Source organism: Polypterus senegalus, chromosome 5, assembly GCF_016835505.1.
Source record: "Polypterus senegalus isolate Bchr_013 chromosome 5, ASM1683550v1, whole genome shotgun sequence".
NCBI lineage: Eukaryota > Metazoa > Chordata > Cladistia > Polypteriformes > Polypteridae > Polypterus > Polypterus senegalus.
In genome coordinates this window covers 80,460,776-80,484,341 of record NC_053158.1, presented here as the reverse complement: position 1 = coordinate 80,484,341, position 23,566 = coordinate 80,460,776, and the positions used below count along the sequence as shown (strand labels likewise).

The window sequence follows — 23,566 nt, the reverse complement described above, 5'->3', positions numbered from 1 at the left end:
GTACTTATTCAGTTATTGGGTTATTAGATCTCTTCCTAAAATGACAACTCAGAATCCAGTCCAGGATGGGATGTCATTCCATCCCAGGTTGAGTGAGGAATCTCGAATACCCCCAAAGAAACACAAGACCAAGATGATGAGCAAAAGTCTATTCCTATTGAACAGATGCTCCCTTATCTACTATGCCAGCCAGTACTTTATGTATCGCAAAGGCTACGTAAAAATGTAAGAGATGGGATGAAAATAGTCAGAAGTGGCTGTATGTCAAAGCCAAAAAAGCAAATGAACCAAAATCAACAAGGCACTACGCAAAAGTCATTGTCAAGAACTTGCTTGGTTCCAAATGCCCTTAAAACCCCCAAAACACTAAACAGCAATTCCAAAATTCTTTTGATTAATCCACAAATTTGGACAATTGACAGTTGGACATCACAGTTTAGAATACCTGTAACACACACTGACCACTGTGGCGCTCATAAATGAAAATGAGACGCAGAGATGGTGGCATGGTAAACAACTAAAACTAACCTTGAAAACTTCCATAATACTCACAAACATTTTTAAAACAGAAAATGAAACTTCAGTTCTGTACAGTCCTAAACATCTTTAGAAACTGTTGTGATGTAAAATGTTGCATACAAGTTGAAAAATATTTAGCAAGTCTTTATTTGTAACTTAGACAAAGCAATGTAATATTAGTGTTACATTGTAGATAATAACAGCAATGGTTTGATGGTTTAAGAACCCCTTCCCCCCTTTTAGGTCTCTTTGTAACTTTACGACAGGGTTGGGGGAAATGCCTCAAAAAAGTTTGTTTAATATTTCTCGGCAGGACTCCCGGTCAACCCCCACAGGAAAGCCAGATTTCCTAACTGGCAAATTTCACGGGGATAGGTGTGAAGGTGTTCACTGCCCCATTGGTCTGAAGTATGGCTGTTTGGAATTGGCTTGTAACATAAGCCTTAAAGTACCATGATGCCCTATTGGCTGTAGGGGTTGGACAGAAAACCTATAAATTTGATTGCTTTACCTCGTTCTCTCTCTCTCTCTCACCAAACTGATGAAAGACCATCTCACACCATGAACTGAAAAGGACAACGCAATGAAGAGCACAGCTCGGCAGCCATATTGAGACAGGCATGCGGCCTGTTCTGAAGAACGCTGACCACAAATGATGCCTTAACTAGAGACAATTTAAGTAACTAACAAGTTTGTGTGCCGCCTGAAACTACACATTACCATTTATCAGGATGTATAGTTGCCAGTATTCAAATGTACTTTGCATATTGTTATTATTTATGAATATTATCAATAATACATTATTTAAACTGTAACTTAACTCCTGCTTGTCTTTTACTATACCTAATTGTCTGAAGTTATATATGTAGAAAGGAAGGTGGGGAGAAGTTATATACTATAATGCAGAGGTAGCCAGCACGGTGCCTGCGGGCACCTGGTTGCCCACAGGGACCATGTGAGATGCCCGCAGGGCATGTTCTAAAAATAACACTATGAGGGAAGGATCTTTCAAATCATGTAACTGGAGCTCCATCTAAAAATGATATTTAATTGTGTTGCTGTTCTTTTTGAATAAATAACACTTGCATTGATGTAGATTGGGGGGTAGCCTATGATCAAAGTTCAATATTGTGTGTAAGACAAACCTGCATCTCACTCTTCGCTGAGACAATCAAACAGGTGCAGCTACGGGGAGGAACTACACTTGGTTTTTACCCCCTACAAATAAAGACAAACATGGCAGAAAAGCGAAAGAAAACTTACCATTTTTAGGGCCCTATAATTTCCGTGATGCAGAAAACGCAGACGAAATCATGGAATTAACGTATAAAAACTAGATTTTAGCTTTAAAAATGGAAATGGAATTTAGAGACTGAAGGGGTGATTGTTACAAAATTTCACAATAAATTAAACGATTGAATAATCTGTAGTGCTATCAATCAGATGCTATTTTCTAGTTTGTTGTTTTTCAAGTGAACGCAATTCTTCGTAGAAATCCAGTTGTGCCTCTAAATGTTGCTGCACGTGTTTCCATTATATTTTCTTGTTAAAGGCATGCAAATTAGCTAGCAGCACAAGACAGAAATGTCGAAACGAGCAGGATCAGATACCCTAACTACACAGAAAAAAACTAAGAAACACAAGCTTAACTGCAAAATTGATGGCACAAAAATACCCCGGCAACTTTTACGAAGTTTTTCCAGCATACTATAGACTGGAAATGAAAAGATACTTGCAATGACCACGTCAAATCTAAAACCCATCTACAGAACAATAAGAAATTAAAATTATAAAGTGTTCCCCTTCAGATCACAATAAAGGAAATAACAAAATCGTCAGACGCAAGACACCAGTTTGTGGTCATGCGAGTCTGACATACCACTCAAAAAATGACAAAGATGCTTCCTTTCTTTATTTATTAAGCATTGAAAACAAGGAGGCGTGCTGCCAGAAAATAAGAGCAGTCTTCGTCAAACTCATTTGCTCTGCGTCTTTGAACAACATATGGACGGCATTCTTCAAAAGATTCGTGGCAAGGAAATTTATGTTGTAGTTGATGAAACCACAGATAGCCGAGACCACATAGTTATGATAGGTGAGTAAACATTTGGCTGTATGGTAATTCTTTTATGTAGGCAGTTCTAATTGTACATTAAATTATATTTAACTGGTATTAACAGTCATTCCCATAGAAAAATGTTATTAGTGAATGGCACTGGTTGTTAACTGGTTCCCTTTTAAAAATTAACAATGATGTTTCTGGATTTAATAAATGTTTTGCCTCACGTTGAAGAGGTCCACATTTGACACTTCCGTTACAAACTTGACTCCTACAAACCTGGACAGAAGAGCAGTGCAATGTTCAACTTGGATGCTGGGCAGGTGGAGATTGAAATCCTAACATTGCAAAATGATCTCCTCCTCAAAGTCCATCAGGATGCACCAAGCCTTTGGTGTCTTGTGGACACAGAAAAGTACAAAGGTGTATGCATAGCAGCTATGAAAGTTGCCTGCCTTTTGGTTCAACCTGTCTCTGTGAGTAAGCTTTTTTGGATATGAACTTCATCAAAAACAAACACAGAACATGCCTTACTTATGCACATCTACAAGACTCACTCAGAGATGCAGTGTCAAATTATACCCCATACTACAGTACACTGGTGAACAGCATGCAATGCCAGGCTTCCCACTAACACACATTTACAGGCAAAGAAAGAGATAACATGTTTTCACTGAAACACCATGGCAATGTTAAACTCAAATATTGTACAAAAATGTGAAAAATAATTTGTTCAAAAAGTGTAACAGATGAGATTTGTTTAAAATGTTACAGATTTGGTGATTAGTAGAAATGTGATAGGATTCATTTAAAAATGTGAAAGAATTGATGTTTTTAAAATGTACATAATGGATCATTTGTACAAACATGGGATATAATTCATGATTTGTTCATAAATGCCACAAAGGTAGCATTAGTACAAACAGGACATGATATATGAATATTCATTATTATTGTTGTTGTTATTATTATTATCTTTAAAGGTGACCCGTGTATCTTTATGTGATTCTGGAAGTTTGTGTCAAACAACTAGCCTTTCGCATTACTCCGTACTCTTGAAGTAGATCTTAGTTTCGAAAAGGTTGATGACCCCTGATAATAATATCTCAATACCTTATAAACAGTGGTAAGCCTATGAGATTTGAGGCATTCTGACAAAGGCTACATATTAATAATCCAAAAGGGGAAAGTAGAGCAATATATGACTCTACCAAGACAAAACAGAGACTTAAAAACGCATTCTGTTTATAATGACTCTACTTTTCTATTAATTATATATCTATTGTACGTAAGTGTGTAATATTTACTTTTTAAATGTTATTTATTTATACATTTGTATTTCTTTGCTTGTAAATGTTTCTTTGATATCTTCTAAAGAACTTGGAGCTTCATCCTGTGGATGAAAATCTGCTTTAGTAATAAATGTTGTTATCGTTGTAAAGCCTTCATCTGTGTTGTCAAATGTGTCCTAAAACTTCTACTTTCATATTTGTTCTGTTCAGTCATGGATCTCTTTCTCCTTGTATTGTCATCTGAGGTATGACATGATCTTACTGTATCTGTGGGAGCAGCGATTTGTTTGGCTCAGCCTCAAGTTGGATGTGAAATCTTAAGAAAAAAAGTATAAAAAGCAAAATTAGATTAATCCTATATGGCCACATGTTCCATGTTTTATTGCCTAATGTGTTAAAGGAAGTTAAATTTTTCCTCAATGTTTCCTTTCTCTAATATAATAAATACAACCACTATGCCCACAACAAGGATCCCTTCAATATCCCAAACACGAGAAATGCATAAAGTCAAGTAAGTGTTCTGTATATTTTCATTTTCTCTGGCACTGCTTGATCTGCTGTGAATGTTTTTGTTTAGTTTCAGAATATTCTGTACATGTTAATGCTGTGCATCTTTCATAAAATGCTATAAATGTCAGTTCATTGTATCGCTCTATCCTGTTATGCCTTTGATATTCTCAGGTTAAACTCCCTTGTGGTATCTGAGCTATGGGGATTGGGGTAAGCAGCATATTTTTACTTTTCACTTTTCATGAATTCTAGGCTTTAGCCTATAGCAGTCAAAATAATGCCAAACCTGTGTTGAGTTAGATATAGGATTTACAATTTAATTTATTTTATAGCTTATCATCTCCAATATTTTTGTTTAAAATCTCTCTCGGTTGGTGGTCTTCTTTGACAAATGTAGTACATACGCACATTTTCTGTAAAGACTTAACCATGGAGACAGATAAAAAGTATTTGGACATATATTAAACTACTTTCTAATTAAAAACAAATGTCGATCATAGAAAGAATTTTATAAAAACTGCATGCCTTTTATTTAAGTTAATTAGCATACTACCTAGGCAGAATTAATCATAAGGATAAAAAAAGAAATGTTGGCTTAAAATGAGAGGACGTTTTCTGGATTATGAATTGTTTGCATTAGTTATGCTTTTGAACAGTTTTATTATAGTACTAAAGTTTTTTTGCAATTTCAACAACTTAATGTTTTTATAAGTTGAAAGCTTGTGTTAAATTTAGTATTTCAGACTCTCAATTGATCAGGGATAGAAAAAAAATGAAACAACAGTCCTTCTTCTGTTCCTCTCTTCCATTAAGTATGTATATGCTAGTCTTAATAGCTTTTTCCAATACAGGTGCACAAGAACTACTGTCTACCCAGCATGATATTTTTCCCAATACAATAAATTACACTATAGGATAATCAGTGGGAAAATATGGGTCAGTCTTTACTGATCTATTAGGGTCTTGTATTTGTAGGGCTTTGAGGAGTGCCAATTTGTCTGTTCCTATTAAGTAGTGTGACACTGCTCCAAAATGGCTTCACATACAATATATCTTGATCCACCACTCAAGAACAGTGGCAAGTGAGAAGTCACACTGAGTGTCAAGCCAGAGTCTTTTCATTCTTAATATCTTTTTGTTTCTCATTGTCATCTTTGCTTTGTGCCTCCCTTTTCATCAAACTAGCAAATGTAGTAAAATTACAGATTTTCTTGATGGACAGCTACATAATTAGCTACCACAGCTTGGTTGTGATATAGTGCCATATTCCCTGATGGTCATGATTTGGGTTTTTGACATAGGCAGAATTTAGTCCAGCCCATTTTTTGGTGTGTCTTTTAATTTTTCTCCTGCGGTCATTTTTTTTTCTTTCTGTTTGTTACATTGCAACATCACCATCTTGGATATATATATATATATCTATATAGCACCTTTTCAATATATATACATATACATATATATATATATATATAGCACCTTTTCACAATATATATATATATATATATATATATATATATATTGTGAAAAGGCTATATACACCGACGGCACAGACCACACAGAGGCACGTGTTCACACTCAAGGGTTTGTCCCACAGGCCCAACACAGTCCAAGCACAAAACCCACTCAAACCAAACCTTTCCTGCTCCACCACTCCTCCCAGGCAACCTCGTCCTCTTCCTCCCGATTCTGGCCGAGTGGAGGTGGCTGGCCTTTATACCCCACCGGAAGAGTTCCAGCTGGTTGACCACCTGGTCCTAATTGCCCTTCTGGGTGGGGCTGAGAATTCAAGCAGCCAGGCTGCGGAGTCCATACAGCTCCCCCTAGCGGCCACCCGAGCCCCCAACCAGGCTGTGGAGGACTCCATCTCCCATGCCCTGCGGGTGGTTGGGGAATCAACCTTCCACCATGGAGGCTGCCACCAAGCGTCCCGGGGGAGGTATTGAAGTGTCCATAGTGGCTCCCCCAGAATATACACAACAGGGGCGTCCCGGCCGGGCATGGGACCCGGCTGTCCATCACAATATATATATATTTATATATATTTATATATATATATATATATATAAATATATTACCATGGTTGTTTTGTGTATTTTGCAGCATAGACTATGTTCTTGTCATAGATAATGTCCCTATTGTGACCTTGTGGTTTTCCAAAAATGCGGTGTATGACATCCTCATGCCGAAAGTATATAAGATAAGTTTCTGGATATTGTGAACAACACAATGCATTCAGCTATTCTAAAACTATTTGAGGAGTAATAACCTTGTTGTGATATGCTGGGCTCCATAAAACTCAAGTCTGAGTCTTTGCATCCAGGAGTAGGCCTCAGATTTCAAATGAGGCTTATTATTAAAAATGAGCCTCACCCCAAACTCTTGAAGCAGGCATCTGGCCTGCACAAGGTAAAACAAAAAGGGACAAAGTCCTAAATTTTCAAAAACAAAGAAAAGAAAGGCAGGGAACAGTAAAATCCCAGCTCTACAATAATAAAAACTGAGTTCTTATATCTTCATATATAATATGCTACCGTGGTTGTTCGTTTGCCTGTCCAGGATTTTAAGTCACCTGTAGCTCACAAATCGTTTGACCTATTGACCTGAAATTTGGTACAAATATACTACGTGACATCTTCTATCCGCTTTCGGGGCGATGATTGACTTCTAAGGTTATTACTCTTTTTATTTTATTTTATTTTATTTTATTGTAGAATCAACTCTTAGCAGCAGCCAGCAGGGCGGCTGTGCGGCGCATATGTATGGACGCCATTCTCATCCTTACCACCTTCGCCGTCACTTCCCCTACCTCTTCATATCTTAAATCATTCTTGAGGCAGATTGAAGACTTAAGTGCCAGCTTAAGTGAAAAATTAAAGAAAACGTACTAAATAACTGGAACATAAAACACTGACTTAATCAGTTTTAACGCGAAAAGATGCTGACAAAAAAAGAGAAGAAGATGGCCGTGAAGGTGGAGAAAAGAAGAGCTGCTCAGGTAGTAGCAAGCGCATAAACCTCTGAGCAAATGAATGCTAAACGTACAGAGAAAGAGTATGAAAACTAGGAATGCTCAAGTGAAGTGTATTCACTGCTCATTATCGTACAATGCGCCGTTACTGGTATTTATATATTTGGTTACCACATGTTAAAATTAAAACAGTAACCAAAAACAAAAGCAAAAGGGAATAAATTCAGGTAAAGGAATTTGAAATGGCAAGAACTATTACACACCATACCTGGCAAGGTCTGACAATGGAATCATTCTTTAAAGATTTTGCTCATTATGTTCTTAAAAATTATTTTCTGTTGCAAGCTCTATAATTTTCTCAACCGTTATACAAAGATATGCATTTGTAAGTCAACTCTACTCTTCCTCATCCAAAGTGTAGTCTTCCGTTTCACACTATATGTGCTCCATCAGGCTCAAGCTAACTTAAGCACATCTATAGCTTTTCCTTTGTTGGTGGACAGCTAGATAATTGTGTCTACACCGCACTCTGCTTCCGCAGGTGTGCTTGACCATAAAATGAAGATTAAGGAAAAGTGAATCAGCTCAGGTGCTAAATCAGCATTCTTCCATACTGTTTTAATGTTTATGTTATTTATGATGATAATATAATCCTATCTCTCCCGTCATTTGCTAAATCTGATTAGTTAAATTCAGGGTATAGGAAGAGCTGTAGCCTGTTTTGGTAGTACTGGGCACAAGGTTATAAATTACCTTGTATGAGGCACCAGGAGTCTGTTAAGGGCAGGCTTTTTATTTGTGCAGAATTCAATTCTGCCCTAATATTTTAGGAGCATATGTCTATGTTTTCCTTGGGATTATTTTTCTCTTTCTGTTTATTACATACTACATACATTCTTGGTTATAATTTTCATTATAGGTGTTTTTTGTGCGTATTTTGCAGCAAAGGCCATTAATCCATCCATGTGTAAAAATATGTATTAATGACCACTACTACTTTCAGAGCAGTGAATTGAGTGAAAAAGGGATAAAGAAACATTAATCAAGAAATGATCATCATATCTGTTTTGATTTTTCCATTACAGAGAGTCATCATTGAATGTAAAATAAGATATCTGTCTAAGCATTGGGCACATTTACTCTCACATGTACTGTGCCAACCCAGAATTGTCAGTTAACTTAACAAGCATGTCTTTTGAGATGTGACAGTTAGAATTAGCTGAAATGGGAAATCCAAAATCATAAAAGCCACCTTAAATTCTCTTGACTAATTTAAAGATTCATTAATTTACTAGCTATATTACCTGTTAAAGACAGGTAACAGAATAAATTAAAAAATATTTGTCCCATGTGTACCATTAGCACCTTTCCTTGGTCTCCTTTTGCATCTGAACCTCTGTTGATTTGCGTTCCCTCACTTGAATGCATTCCGTTAAAATTTGCTTCTCAGACTCTTTCATTTTGAGTTGATTTGTTCACATCCGCTACGCTTTTTTTTTGCTTCCCGTCTTTGAAGGCAATGTTTATTTATCCTTTAATGTTTATTTTGTGTCTGACATTTGCACTTCCTTTTTTGATTGCATCATCAAAACCAAACTGACCAATCAGATTGCTCTGGGGAACCACATACACATTGATCTTAGCATTTTATTATATAGTACATACTTGAGTCAACAACAATGAGAAAGAAAATAATAAAAGAGGAACTGAATTGATAATTATATTAAATTAAATTTAAACAAAACAACTTAAAGGGGAACAGTATTTTTTCAAACATATATCAAGTAACTATAATGACAAGAGATAGAAAGATTATAAATTCCAAATATATTCAAAATTAGCTAGAACTAAACTGATTCAAAAGGCATAAACCTTATGTTATATTTACAATAATTTTCCCCCGGCTTATATTTAAGTTCATTTTTTATGTGTGTTTTGTTCATGCTTTATCTTTTAAACATTATTGTTTATATTATGTTTATTTGTATAATTGTGTATTTTTTGTCAGTTGTGATTACAGTTGAGTTGCTATGTATGAGGGTATGGTCTGTCTTGTCCCTTGCGTTTTGTGGTTGGCCTCCTAAGAGATGGGCCGCCTGTCAGTCTCAACTGCCAGCTGCCAGGGCTAATGGGAAATGCAGTCCCTCTGCAGTACATTGTATGCACTTGGTGGTTGGTGAGTGATCCATTTTTGCTACTGGTATATCTTTGCATTCACTGGCTTTTTGACTCTTTTGCTTCTATTTTTGTGATTCTGATTGCTGAATAGTGTTTTGGGGCTTGTTTTAGAGATTAGGAATGCCTTTTTGGCAACTGTTTTTGCCTCTTTTTTAGGTCATCCACACCTGGACTATATTTTGTGAACTTTACTTATTTTTGAACTTTTGAAGCGTGTTTTGTTATGGTGTAGGCCAAAGTCAGACACTAGAGTGAGAGGTCAGTCTGCCTTTGGGTATACCCTGTAGGCTGGCACATGGGCATTCTAGCTTGCTTTTCTGGCTGTTCTTGGAGGCCTCACCCCACTTTGGCCATTTTGGGTGAGCAGATCACTACATCTTAATGTCAAAAAGGGGTCAAAAACCAGAATGCAAATAACAAGAAACTGTACCCAGTCCACAATTCCCATAAAGACAAAAGCAGAAGCATTAATTAAAACATGCATTATAGTGAGCAAGTATGACATCAGAAACATAAATAACACACATCAAACTATGTGAAGTATCTAAAGACTGCATCAAAGAGAGATGGGGAAGGTTTTTTTTTAATCAGGTGACTGCAGAGCAATTAGCTGCAACACCTGAGAGCCACACGTTAATTGAAGGCCAAATCCCATTAAACTACAGACTGAAACAATTTAAAAATGTGATGCAAATGGAATAAGGATGCAGCAAAAAAGGTGACACAGTGGAACAAAGGCCAGGGCCCCAGTAAGAATATAAATGTCTGGAAAACCATAAAAAAAAACCCATACAGACATTTAGAGAACATGCAGACTTTCACACGGACACTGACTGAGGTGAGAACTGTGGAGCTGTGAAATAGATATGTTAGCCACCTTCACCTCCTTGTTGCCCAAAACAAACTTAGGCAAACAAACATGGTTGTTTTCTGCAGCCAGAAAAGTGCACTTTGTGAACCAGATCTAATTAAATAATGAAGGAAAATGAAAAAAGCATCTAATACCTCACTTACTGTTAGTGTTCCGAGAAAATACTCTTTTGATTTCCTGTCTTCATGAAGCTGGAGTGTATTTTTTGCTTTATTTATTTATTTTTTACATCAGAATGTTGGCTTCAGCAAGCCTGGTAGGCAAGGGACCATTCTGTGCAGTATGCGTTTTGCTGGCCTGCCTACCCCTGCAGTGCACCTCCCTTACTTGTGATAAAAATCTGCTGTTTGCTACAGGGTGGCACCAGCAGTATCTGCCTGGAAACCCGACACCTCATCTGGAAAACTTTTATTTCTGGGTTCGTTTCAAGGGTTAGACGCAGTTCACAAATACAGGGCCGAAACGAGGTGTTGAAAAGTGTGGTCTGAATGCCGAAGGAATTGGTACCATGCGGCCTTGCTATAAATTCACTAAGCTGTGCTGACAGTTGGTGGGAAAGATGGGAGTTATTAAGTATTTTATCATTTAGATGTCTTCTTATCTCTGTCATCAGTTTCGTAACGTACAAACATTAAAATTCCTCAGTTTACTTTTCCTACTTTTTTTTCTTTCTTTTTCAACATCACAAACCCCAAAATCTAGAGGGAGCATTGCAGTTAAAGACACATGCAATGGGTTAACTACATAAAAAATAATTGCAACTAAAAGGAAAGCAAAGAAAACATCATACCAGGATAAATGTGTTAGAGTACAGCTGATACTGTAGAAAAGAATGCCTGTATAGAAACATGTCGCTTTAATCTTGCTAATTAAGTGCAGTCGTATAAATAAACAGATTGTGTGAGATGCCGTTTGTTTTACTCTTGAAAATTTGGTAATTCAGCTTATGTCGTTTTGTTTTCTTTGTACTACTTGAATATCTCACATCTTGTTTTCATTTATTCAAAGCAACATACATCGATATGCAACTATGCATCCCAAGGGGCTGCTCTCTATTATGGGCAGAGCTTGCTGGGTAGCTGCATGTTATATTATGCTAGTTTGGGTCTTGCTCTAGGCCAACTGAGAAAATATAGCAAAAGATTAATGGGGTTATGAGGAGGTCTGTACTAAAAGTCTTGGGGACCACTTTAAGGCAATTTCTTTTTTGGTTTTACAGCCTAAGATGTGCACTGTTTGTCAGTAACAAACTAAAACTTTCAAAAAAAGAGCTACAATTAGAAAAAGGTTTGATGGGGTTTGACCAAGGTTGACAACTGGCTTAGACTGTGCTGGTACACAGAGAGTTATTTTATTTAGAATACATTAAGAATTTTCCTTTTTCATTAACAACTAACTTTACTTTGATTTATTTTATGTTACCTTACTTAAGCACTATGGGAAGCTCTCAGAATAAATATAAAACTTTTAGATTTATTAAGCTGTTTATATATAATTTATAAGGTACAGACAAAACGAGACCAAAGTTTTTTTTCTATACTGCAAAAGGAATTTTGATAGTGTTCAAAGAAAATGTCTTTGTCATATAAAATGCATAAAGTCAATAATAGGACAAGACATCATACAACTGCTGTAGATTATTCGATGTGCATTACAGAGAATGCTAATCCTGCCATAGCGCAATTGCTCATGGTAAAGTATAAGATACCTGTATCTCAACAGGCTTTGCAGTCTTTGAGATCTCCGGATGTCCTATCACTTATTAAACAGCCTTACAATCAATACTTCATGATCTTCTTCAAACACTTATCCTGGCACTTTTCCTATCTTCTGATTCTTATGCTTTACTCCTTACGCATGTTTTAATTTATGAGATGAAGTAAAGTCATGTTCTTTATCTCTTATTAGTGATAACAAAGGGCAAACCTTTAGCACATGTAGCAAAAGTATGATGAATGTCATTCTTTGGTGTGATAGATAAGTATACCTTACAAACAGTGGAGTACAAGGAACAGGAGTTTGTAGATGTTATGATGAACAGTTATTTTAAAACAACATCAAGAGGGGAAGCTGGTCTAGTTTTAGTATTGTGTACTAATCAAGATGATGTAGGATTCAGGGGATAGCTGTAATTGAAACATTAGGATCTAATGCTCACAATAAAATTCTGTATATTAGCTAAACACATGGATCCATGGTCCTAGAATCAAATGCAAAAAAAAAAGTTAAAATAAGGAGATGTTGATACGTACTATGGCGGCACGGTGGTGCCAGGGGTTGTGCTGCTGCTTCGCAGTAAGGAGACCTAGGGTTCATGTCCCGGTGCATGTTCTCCTCGTTCTCCTCCAGTTTCCTCCCACAGTCTAAAGACATGCAGGTTAAGTGCATTGGCGATTCTAAATTGTCCCTAGTGTGTGACCCCTGCGGTGGGCTGGCACCCTGCCCGGGGTTTGTTTCCTGCCTTGCACCCTGTGTTGGCTGGGATTGGCTCCAGCATACCCCCATGACCCTGTAGTTAGAATATAGCGGGATGAATGATATGTACTATGTTATCTAAATAGTTAAATCATTTGGTTCTTCTAGATTTTTTTTCCTCTGGAGGCTCGTGTACAGCAAGCAGAACTTTTCTATTTTGGCAAAACATTCAAAAGCTGACCCAGTGAGCTTAACATGCATCACAAGTAAATTACTGGAAGCAATTATTAAGGAAAAATATGAGCTTCAAATAGCAATAACAACAGTTAACATGGGTTGAAATTGTGTTTCACACAACTGAATTATGAGAAAGCAACAAAAAGATAAGATCAGAGAGGTGCATATGATACTGCTCATCTTGATTTTCGAATGCTTTTGGTACCACATGAGATGCTAGGGAAGTTGGTTACACTTTCAGATGATAAAAACAATTTGGTTGAATGGCAGGTAATCCTATTACATTAGAAAGTAAAATGTTAGATTTGAATGCACAATCGGAGGTCTTAAACTTAAAAGTACCTCTTATGAGAAGGACCTTGGATTCATAGTGGACTCATTACTATCAGTCTTCAGGCAATGTCTAAAAGTCATTAAGAAGGCTAACAGTATATTAGGATGTAGAGTACAAGACAATGAAGATCATTTTTAGGCTTTATAATGCACTAGTGAGGTCTTACCTGGTGTATTATATACAGTTTTGGCCACTAGACTTCAAAAAGGATATAGCAGTGCTTGATAAAGTCCACAAAAGAGTGACTAAGCTGATTACAGGACTGAGAGGTATGAGAAGTATGAGCTACAAGGACAAATTAAAGACACTGAACATTTTCAGTTTAATTAAACTGAGATTAAGAGGTGGCACGTTTGAAGTATATTAAACTTTGTAGGGAATTAAATAGTGGATTCAGACTGATTACTTTAAAGTTATTTCAACAAGAACATGTGAATTTAAGTGGAAACGTGCTGAGGCTAAATCACTTACAAACATTCTTCACTAAGAAAGCCAGAGACACAATAAATCAAGTAGCAAGTAATGTGGTAGAAGGCAGAACTCTACGGTCCTTCAAAACTCAACTCTGTTACTTTGTAGAAATTAGGTGAATAGGATTGGCAAGCTTTGTTGGTCTCAATGGCCTGTTCCCATCAAAACTGTTCTGAGGTTTGGGAAAGGCTCTGATTCTCCTTGCTCTGGAATAAGCAGGTATGAAAAAATTAATCATTTCTGTTTAATTCATATTTTATGGCTACACTGTATTGTTCATAAATAATGTGTCCTGTCTTTTCATTCATCAATCAATTTATTCATCCATGCATCCGTACATCCTATTTTTATACTCTCTAATTTAATTTAGTGTTTTCAGGAATCTGCATCAACAGTTCATCAATAGGGTATTAAGACACAGTCATATGCACTTAGCAGTTTAGAATATCCATTGAACGTGTAGAATGTCTTGGATTGTAGGGAGGAATTGAATGAATTTTATGTAAAGGGTATCCCATCTGCTATAACTGGGTGTCCCAAAGCCCATAAGTCCCAGTAGTTCAAAAGACACTTGCAGAAATGCCAACTAGAGGAGGGAAATACCTTCAAAAACCCTAGATAGACACAAAAAGGGCATCACATAATTTTAATAAAACTAAAAAGGTTAATTTCCACAAACTGCATGGGGGCACAAAAGAAAACTCAAGTCCCAGTACAGATATTTAGAGGCAAAGTCAAAAAAAAGAGCAAAATGGTCAAATTCCAAAAGAACTCACCAACTTCAGAATGCATCTCAATGAACCACCAGGAGCTGTGAGAGACCCTCTGGATTTATAAGATGGAGGGCAGCTCCTGGCAGTGATTGGCAGGTGGCCCTACATCTTGGGAGACCAAACACAAAACACATGGAACATAACACAGGAAAATTAAATACAGCAGATATTTAGCAAAAGTAACTATAATATAAATAAATGGTTCAACAAAGAACAAAAAGGGAATAAATCAAGACTTTTAACCCCAGCCAGGAGAGGAATCCTGACTGAGATACAACATTGCTCATCAAGTGCTATCTTTTGCAATGATTGTTCATATTGTGGGACAGCAAGTAAATCTTATTCTAGATCAATGACATTAATAACAACAAGCTTCCCTCAGTAACTGAATTTATTATTCAAATGTTTATAACAGCCATCAACACTGATTTCTTATTTCCATCATATACTCCATGTATATTCTTAACTAGAAAATATTGCTTTTTGTGGTATATGAAAATATCTTCATGCTGGGTGCCATAAACTTTCTCATAATTCAATTCTGTGAAACACAATTTCAACCCTGGTTGACTGTTGTTATTGCCATTTGAAGCTCATACTTTTCCTTAATAATTGCTTCCAGTAATTTACCTGTGATGCAAGTTAAGCTCACTTGATCAGTGTGCAATGATTTTCAAAAAATGCATGTCAGTTGAGGCAGACCATTGTTTGGATGCACCAAAAAGAAAAAAAAAATTATGGTCCCACTAGAAATTTTCGTATCAAAATATCGTCTGTTCAAGATCTGTGTTTGAGATGTTTAAATTTAATATTAACAAAGAAAGGCAACATGTAATTCAAGGTTCTTATTACCGGTATTACTATATAAATTTCAGGTTTGGAAAAATAACTGATTTATAACACACACAAATGATTTTGAAGTTTATTGTCATGGGCTTTCTCCACATGTGCAGTATATTATATAAGTTTGCTTACTGAATCCAATCCTTTTTATTGAGTGAAAAAACTAACCCCCCAGATATGCTCAGAGGCCACTAACTCTGACTTTCACTGTGCCTCTTTTATATTTTTCATTATGTCATTGCACTACTTAGAGGAATGCCTTTTTGTCACTAACAAGTAATACTGTGCAATATCCAGAACTGTCAAACATATGGACACTTGGAGCACATATAAATCATGAACATGAGGGTTGATTTTTGTCTCTTTTGCTGCTATACCTCTCCAATGATACGGCACCTGATCAAACGTAAAATCACCACAGATTACCACGTTAGATTGCAAATAATTCCTTTAGTTATCGCTATTGCAATAAAATGGTATGTCGAATCTTAACAAACTGGAATGAACTATCAACTATCAACTACAGGCAAAAAAAAAAGAAAGGTGAGCACCCCCAGTTTACTTTGGAATCGTTTTTTTTTTGTGTGTAACTCTTGCTTGGGAAAAAAGAAATCGATGTCCGCCTGTTAATATACACCATAATGTATATACTGTACATCGCAAACTGTGATCGCAAACCTTGCCACCAATCAGTGTTTTCTTTTTGTTTTGCCAAGGTACCTACCCTTTCTGTACACTTTTACTTGTCGTCACCCCTCTGATTGTCAACGCGTCATCTCTAATTTTGCGAGGCACCACATTTAATTTTGCGCGTCACCTCGTTTGAATGTGCGCATCACCATTTTTAATTGTGTGGCACCACATTTAATTCCCTGCGTCACTTCTTTGGATTGTTTTCGTCACCTTAAGTGTGCACGTCACCTTGTTTAATTGTGCGCGTTACACCTTTACATTTTTTTGTCACTTGCCCTTCAGGGCCACCATAGGTTGCTTCTCAATGACAGTGACAAGAAGAATGGTCAGAATTGAGAGGAGGATGAATGCAGCCAAAATGCAGAGGAGTTCATGATGAAAACCCGGTCCATAGTGAATGTGACCTCAAACTTGTAGATAGTTTACTTTTCAGAACAACACTGTCTTATACCATTCAGCCAAGACAAGGCTGGGGTGGCTTTAGGACAAATCTCTGAGTGTTCATGATAAGCCCATCAAAAGTACAGACTTAAACCTGTAGAACATCTGTGAACAGACCTGAAGATAGCAGTTTACAGACGCTTCCTATTCAGTCTAACGGAACTTTAGGGGATCTGCAAGGAAGAATGGGATAAACTGCCCAAATCCAAGTATGCAACTTGATAGAGACTTACCAAAGGAGACTTGAAACTTCCAAGGGGGCTTCTGCAAAGTACTGAATCAACGGTCTGAATACTTCTATGAAAAAGTGATTTCAGCTTTTGATTTTTAATATATTTGTAAACCTTTCTGAAAACATATTTTTACTTTGTCACAGGCTATTGAATTAAATCTACAAAGCAATAAAGTGGGCAGAAAGTGAAGGGGTCTGAATCTCCGGTGTTTACATTCAGATCTTTTTTTTTATGTCCTATGAAGGTTTGGCATAAAATGTGAAGAATTTCTGCATATTTTGTGCAAAGATAATTGATATTTGCTCTGTAAGTAAATAGTTCAGTAAAAGCTAAGAAATTCTGACAAACAAACCAAAGGCAATGACAACATATAGTCCTAGTGGCTCACAGTGGAGTGAGCTGAACCACACAGCTATAAAGAGAAAAAAGTGCCTTCTTTGATGTTCTTTTCCTTTAAAATAATGGAAGAAGGTCTTCTTATTTAAACAGAACAGTTATGCTCTTAAATAAAAGATAAAAGCTAGCACAGATTTATGAAAACCTCATAAACATGTCCATCTGTTGCCTTTTTTATTTGATCGAGTACCTTTCATAGAGATCTTTATTCTACTACATCTCTTCTATTATTGATAGCTGGTGGGATTTCTAGCTTCCATGAATTCTTTGTGGTTAATCTGCAAACAAAGAGAGTGTTTTTAGGATGTCCGCAAGTGTATTGGTTGAAATATGAAATGCCTATAGATAGTATATATGAGGAGTTTAGTGCTGAATTCCCCTTTAGTTACAGTGGCTCCTGGTTTTATTTCTAATATTTTTTTAGGTTGGAACTATTCTCTGCAATAAAATTACTTACTCACTAAATTAAATGCCATTTTTCAGTTTGCTGTCTGCATCTTAGAAAATTACGAGGGCTGTGGCCTGTAGTTTTCTAAGAAATTCAATGTTTATTCTTTTCGTAATTTAAGTGCACAGGAAGGGGCTGATTTATTTTTTATGTGCTTTTTTCTTTTTGTGTTATTTTCTTCCTTTTTCTTTTCCAAAAGGAGCAAATAGCAAGGTAGCCAATGCTGGAACAGTCAGTTTGACCACATTTCTGACCTAATGTCTTCATCATAGATGTATTTGTTTGAATACAATACTTATAAAGAAATAAGAGAAGAAAAGTGAGGATTGAGTGGTGCTAGGTCTCTGCATACTATTTTGTGATTTTCCTAGAACTGTTCAATGTATCCTATTAGACATTTATGAAGAAGCAGAAATAGAGTAGATAGATAGATAGATAGATAGATAGATAGATAGATAGATAGATAGATAGATAGATAGATAGATAGATAGATAGATAGATAGATAGATACTTTATTAATCCCAAGGGGAAATTCATATAATCCAGCAGCATCATACTGATACAAAAAAAACAATATTAAATTAAAGAGTAATAAAAATGCATGTAAAAGCAGACAATAACTTTGAGTAATGTTAGCATTCACCCAAGGGTGGAATTGAAGAGTCACATAGTGTGGGGGAGGAACGATCTCCTCAGTCTCTCAGTGGAGCAAGACAGTGACAAAAGTCTGTCACTGAAGCTACTCCTCAGCCTGGAGATGACACTGTTCAGTGGATGCAGCGAATTCTCCATGATTGACAGGAGTTTGCTTAATGCCTGTCGCTCTGCTACAGATGTTAAACTGTCCAGCTTTATTCCTACAATAGAGCCTGCCTTCTTAACAAGTTTGTCCAGGCGTGAGACGTCGTTCTTCTTTATGCCGCCTCCCCAGCACACCACCGCGTAGAAGAGGGCACTCGCCACAACCGTCTGGTAAAACATCTGCAGCATCTAATTGCAGATGTTGAAGGACGCCAACCTTCTAAGAAATTATAGTCGGCTCTGACCTTTCTTACACAGAGCATCAGTATTGGCAGACCAGTCCAATTTGTCATCCGGCTGCACTCCCAGGTATTTATAGGTCTGTACCCTCTGCACACAGTCTCTTCTGATGATCATGGGGTCCATGAGGGGCCTGGGCCTCCTAAAATCCACCACCAGTTCCTTGGTCTTGCTGGTGTTCAGGTGTAAGTGGTTTGAGTCACACCATTTAACAAAGTTTTTGATTAGCTTCCTGTACTCCTCCTGCCCACTCCTGATGTAACCCACAATAGCAGTGTCATCAGCGAACTTTTGCACGTGGCAGGACTCCAAATCGTATTGGAACTAATCAAGTCATCAGGGTTTTTATTAGGAAAGTAGTAGAAATAAAAATAAATGCAGTTAGATTGAAACCCATGCAGTATACCAGATGTAAACACACTCTAAACATGCTGCGATTTGGCATTACAGTTTAAAAAATGGCTTAAACGTTCCGACCCAGACTGGTAAGAGTTTGACTGATATACAGTACAGTGAGTGGCATAGAATTATTAATGCAAAACGATCAAAGCATAGCATATGAGTAAATGTTTTCAGTTATATATTTACTAAGGTTGTGCCTTCATTTCTATAAGTCATGTAAAACACCCTATTGCTAGACCTAACATAGAAAAGTAAAATAATAATTTTTGGTTTTTGTTTCCATCTCCATTCAGGGTAAAATAGCTGGGCATATGTAGTATGTAAGCTAGCAGGATTTGAGTTTTTGATTTGCAATAATCAAAGAACAGCCTGTGGTACAGGCAATCTATAAAAATGCTGCCACATTGACAATGGATATTTTAGAGCAGGTATCCACCCACTAAACTTGTTATGAGAGCCCCTAAACATGAGGTCACTGTGCAGTGTGTCAGGAGGGCTGTCTACGATGACAGCTGTGCAGAAGCCGTTTGTCTGTTCAAAGCTTCATTGCTATTTTGTATTATTAACAGCTGTTAAAGTAAAGAAAAAAAAAAAGAAAATGTAGGATTGTATGGGATTTCTTTTTCCATGAAGAAAAAGAAGTAGTATTTTTCTGCATGATGGCAGATGAAGCAGCATAAAAGGTGTGTAGTAACCATTTGCCAGCTGTACGCTTTAAAATTGCTACTTAAAAGTGGTATGGTTTATAAATTCACATTTTATTTTCGCTAGAACTGAACATCATTCTTTTGTGTCTGTGTGTACGTGTGTGAATATCAATCTAGACAGCCCAGAAGAATGATTCCATCAAAGCAGGCCACATACTTTCATTTGTAGAATAATAAGAGTTAAAGTGTAATTCTTGTGCATGCATGAGATGAGCACAGGAGTCTGGCAATTAAATTCTAAGCCAGCTGTGCATGATGGGTTATGAAGGTTGGAGTGATGTCATGAAGACTTGAGATTTACCATTATAGTGTTATCATTTACGAAAGCTTTGGCATTTTAGTTGCTTACAAGAATAAATGTTTGTACTGAAAGAAGCATTCTTTTTTAGCACAGCTCCAGTTTGAAAAGGCTGCTGTTTTTAATTTTATCTTGTGTTGCTATCAGTTCCCAAATAGAATCCGTGTAACTCAGGCCTGGAAGTTAACAAAATCTAGGAGGAGAGTACAGAGTTCTACCACTGGTCGGGACAGCCAAATTGGTTGGTGTCTCTAACCTGGTCCTATGTGTGCATTTGTATGAGTGTAATAACCCATTCCAATTTTTTTTCCTGAATTACCTTGAAATTGCTGTGACAGGCAGAAGCTTCACCTCACCCTATATTGGAAACAGCCACATGAGAAAATTGATGAATTTATTGTTTTCACTTAACAATTTTGATCAATAGGTGGGGTCCCAGAGTCCAAGACTCTAGACATAAGTGTACTGACAAGTAAGTTATATTTTTATTATATAATTTAATCTTCTCAGGTCCTTTTTCCAAAGCACAAATAATCACAAGCATGAGTCCATTTCTTTTTCTCCACTATACTCCTGAACTTCCGGGTCGGGTGGAAGCCTCCCAAAGTGGGGATAGTCCTTTCCTGTACCCACCCCTTGCAGCACCCATAGAACCCAACAGGGCTGTGAAATTGGACAATGCTTCCAGTATGCCCTGCAGTTCAGTCCAGAAGCACTGCCACCTAGTGTGTCAGGGGAGAATACTGTCTTAACAGGCTGTCTCCTCTGGTCCTTCCAGTATGCTGACCTCTTGGCCTGGTAAGGGTCTTCTTTTGACACAGCCAGTATGCGAGGATGCCAGCCTCCTTGCTAAGAACAGCATCCAAGGTTCATTCCAGCCAGGGTTCAAGTCCACCAATTCCATCCTTCATACCATTCAGTCTTAGTGTGTTGTGCAAAATGTCCCAAATGTTTATGGCTTTTTTATTGTGCAGAAATTGAAGAGGTTGCTACCAAGGGATGGCCATGTACCAAGGTTCTGATACCCATTGTTTTTGTAATTGTCAGTATGACTGGTTTTAACATCTCTCCATCTTACATTAATGTTCAATCCAAGAAATGGGATAGTGTGGGCAAGTTTTCTTTTTGTGAGCAAAAATTTTTAAATACGTTACTCTGTGACTACCGATGTGATTCAATGACTTGCAACTGGCAAAAATGTGTGTTAAAGGGCTTAAAATAATTGAAAACAGACCAAAACTTTATTGATCTGCCTCAGAAATAAGCCTCATCCCCCAGCAGCCTGGATCCAAGCTCAAAAGACAGGAAAGTGCAGGCCCGCACCTAGGAAATTCTGGGCCCCAGGCAGCTGACAGAGTTCGGGCCCCTTTTGTGTTTCAAATATGTGCGTATAAAAAAAAAACTCGAAAAAGGGCGGGCCCCTATCTAGCTCGGACCCCTGACAAGTGTCATGGTTGTCCTCCCCCCAACCCCAGGTGCAGGCCTGGAAAGTGGTCATATACTAAGAGAAGCAAACTTGGAGCCAAAAAACAAAACAGAAGATGTAAAAAAGAATTTATTAATTATAGAATATTGTCAGAACAAAACCTAACACTAGATTATTCCCTGGAGTGCATTTTAATTAACACTACTGCTAAACAGAAAAAATAAAGTGATCAAATTCATACCAGATGCTGTACCAACATCTTATATAGGCAGGAACTAATGAAAAAATGAATCATGTGACACTTGACCTGTGATAGGCATATTGTCTGTAAACAAAATGGTAACGGCCATGAAAGAAGGGTGCTAAATGCAGTATCCATAGAAGACAAAGTTAAGGATGAAAGTATATAAATATGTGGTGAAGCAGGTATGTGGCTTAAAAAAACCGGCAGCTTTTAATAAATGGGAGTGGAGCAGGTGTGAGTGATCTGCCATGAAGACCCCCCCATCTCCAGGTTGGTGCGAGGAAGTCAGCCATCCGTGCCTCGCTTTGCCAGCATGTGTGGGTAGTCTGATTGCCTTATTATCAGCCCAGTGCGACAATCAGGTGATTGTACCTGCAGCAGCTCCCCAGCATATAAAAGGAGAGCACATGTTAAAAAGGGAGAAGAACAAACTAAAGAAAAAAAGACAAGAAAAAATAAAGGAAAAGAGACAAGAAAAGAGAATGGAGGTTAAAAGACGGTAGTAAAAGCAGGCAGATGAGAGAGAACAAGCCAATGGAATGAATTGAAGCAGGTGGACGGAAGTGAAGCCAAAATGAGGAACGTATGGCTATTGCTCAGGAGGGGGGTGTGGGTCACTCCTTTTGAAAACTTGAGAGCAGGAGCAACTCAAGAGGTACTTTCACCGGGTAGAGCCATTGGCCGTGGTGGAAGTGCAGAGTGCCCGCACCGGTTGGAGCATGGATTGGCAGCAGTTTGGGTGGAGCAGGGCTCGGTGGTTGCCTGCGGACACCATGTTGCTGACATGGGCCAGATGAGATTGGTGTCTGCACCTGCACCTGCTGGTCAACATCTATCTGAGCTGTGAGGTCTGAATATGATAAGCCGGAGAGGCGTTAGTTTTCAAGGAAGGCACTAGGGCTTGTGGATTTGCAATGAGTTTCTTGCACTGCATTGTTTTAACCTCATTTTTAACAGATTTTTCTATTTATTGATTTTAACCTCCACAGAACATTTAATTTTATGGATTATTTATTTATTGACAGTTTGGTGCACTGCACTTTGGATATTATTTGGATGTGCTTTTTTTTTTTGATAAAACCACTGAGCATTTTGCACCTTCCCCTTGCTTCATGCATGTTTTGTCCTCATCTGCCATGCTCATTCAGTTATGTTATCAACTGTATTGGGTTCGACAGACTCCCATTAATGAAGAGGGAGCAAGGAGCTGGCCTACACCGTCACAAAATGTTATAACAAATAATTGCCACAAAAATTAACAAAGAGTTAAAAAAACAAAACATACTGAAATACAATGCCAAACTTTCAGATTCATCCCTAAACTATAGATCTGTCAACTTGCAAGATCTCTTGACTTACAAGGTTTCTTGTCCTTGACATTGTTCAAGGATGTTATTTTATTATTATAAATTAAATTAAATTATTTAATAGTGGTGAATTATTGAAATCTAATCTTACATTTAAACAGAGTTACTAACAAATGTTACTTGACGTCTTTGTGCTCAGTTTAAATGTATTAATAATAATGTTGATAATTCTTTATATTTCTATAGCGCTTTTCTCACTACTCCAAGCACTTCAATGAGTGGGGTGCCTCTTCAGCCACCACTAATGCGTAGCATTCATCTGGATGATGCAACAGCAGCCATTTTTGCACCAGAAGGCTAACCACACATTAGCTATTAGGTGGTGAAGGGGTGAGAGAGATAGCCAATTAGAGGCAGGGGATGATTCGGGGGTCAGAATGACTAGGCCATGGGGGGCAAT

The 23,566-nt window shown here is 37.5% G+C and overlaps 1 protein-coding gene across 1 annotated transcript in view; it reads left to right on the top strand.

Moving 5' to 3' along the window:
• fbxl7 (F-box and leucine-rich repeat protein 7) overlaps window positions 1-23,566 on the top strand; it is a 372,909-nt gene that overhangs the window by 107,075 nt on the left and 242,268 nt on the right. The gene's annotated exons all lie outside the window — the stretch shown is intronic.